At 40.7% G+C, this 1,894-nt stretch overlaps 1 pseudogene; it reads left to right on the forward strand.

Annotated features, from left to right (window-relative positions):
* LOC101349809 (cyclin-I-like) overlaps positions 1 to 728 on the forward strand; it is an 8,398-nt pseudogene extending 7,670 nt beyond the window's left edge.
* The last annotated feature ends 1,166 nt before the right edge of the window (positions 729 to 1,894 follow it).

Consider the following 1,894-nt stretch of genomic DNA (forward strand, 5'->3'; position numbering starts at 1 on the left):
ACAAGATGATAAGCGGCCCGCGGGTGACCACGCATCACCACTGTGACGCTGCAGCTGTGCGGGGGAGGAGGAGGAGGAGGAAGAGGAAGAGGAGGAGGAGAAGGTAGCTGCATCAAACTGGGTGACAGGCCGATCCAAAGGATATCACGAAGTTTCCAGAACCTTTCGCAAACCAGAGACTGTCTTCCCTGTTGGAAAAAGCCATCTCTAGGGAACTGTGGAAGGTGAATGTACCCCAAATGCCCGCAGATCGGAATGTGTCTCCATCCCAGAGATGAAGTGATTCAGGGGCTGGCCAAACTCAAGGACTGAGTCAACCTTTACCCAGAAACCCTTGCGCTGGCTAGCATTCTTTTGGACAGATTTTTAGCTACTGTAAAGGCCTGCCTAAAACACTGCAGTTGTATTGCCATCAGCTGTTGGGGAGATGAGAGAATTTCAGTACTGAAAGTGTTGGCAAAAGATAGTTTCTATGCATGTCATTTCGTCTGAAATTCTGACAATGGAGAGAATCGTTCTGGCTACACTGAACTGGGGATCTTCACGCAGCCACACCGTTGGATTTCCCTCATGTTTTCTATACCATTACAGTTGTAACTAACTAGACCTCAGTTAACTCCGCAGCTTGGTCAAACTGAGCCTGTCTCAACATTTGGCAGTTCTTACCAAGCCTCTCCTCCACTGTATGGCCTGCAACCAACTTCTGCAATTCGAAGCATCCATGCTAGCTCTAGGAGCCCTGGTGGCGCAGCGGTTAGGAGCTCCACTGCTAACCACCAGGTCAGAAGTTCAAATCCACCAGCCGCTCCTTGGAAACCCTTATGGGACAGTTCTGCTCTGCCCTTATGGGTTGCTATGAGTTAAAATGGACTCGACGGCAGTGGTCTTGTTTGTTTTATACCTAAAAAACAAAACCCTTGGTTACTGTGTGCCAATTATAATTCAACGTTATTTAAGCACTTAAAAACCAAAAAAAGTATAAAAAGTTTCGAAAGATCTAAAATTAAAAAAAGAAGTAAAAAGTTTCCTTGTAGCCTTTATCAATTCCACTATTTTCTCTGTCAAAATTTAATCTAGTTTGCCCCTTGTCAAAAATTCACATTTAATATTTAAAAAGTTTCCAAAATTCTTAACTAGCAAACCCTGTCTCCAGCATCCTGACTTAATTTTTCTCTTCTTTTGCTTTCTTCTTCATTGAATAGTTAATGAATTTTATGCACGATGATCTAAACCTTGACCTCCACTAAATAGGAACCCCCTCAAATTATTATTTTTTCTTTAGACTTTTGGAGGAAGACCCTCTACCCTCCTTTCTGTCAGTCCCTTCCAAAGGAATATGTGAGGTAAAGCTGTTTTTCGACTTGTATCTTCATAACTACCTCAGAATAATTAAGAACACAGTTCTAAGAATAAATTATTTTTAGTAGATAGGAGTTCAAATGAAAAAGCATGCGTAAGCAGAGAAAGAAATTTTACTTTAAGTAAATTTGCCACTGCAAATTATCATGCAATTATAATTCTCCCAATTTACAATTAACCGTATAGATGTATATCTTCTTTTATTATTATTATTATTGTGTTTTAGGTGAAAGTTTACAGCTCAAGTTAATTTCTTATACAAAAGTTTATACACATATTGTTATGTGACACTAGTTGCTGTCCCTACAATGTGACAGCATGCTCCTCCTTTCCACCCCGAGTTTCTTGTGTTCATTCAACCAGCTCCTGTCCCTTCCTGCCTTCTCATCCTGCCGCTGGACAGGAGCCGCCCATTTTGTCTCATGTATCTGCTTGAACTAAGAAGCACACTCTTCAGAGTATTATTTTATGTTTTATAGTCCAGTCTAATGTTTTTTTAAAGCAATTTAGTCAACAAATTGTTTGGATGACTATC

The sequence above is a fragment of the Trichechus manatus genome, unplaced genomic scaffold (genome assembly GCF_000243295.1).
Source record: "Trichechus manatus latirostris isolate Lorelei unplaced genomic scaffold, TriManLat1.0 scaffold00057, whole genome shotgun sequence".
Classification (NCBI taxonomy): Eukaryota; Metazoa; Chordata; class Mammalia; order Sirenia; family Trichechidae; genus Trichechus; species Trichechus manatus.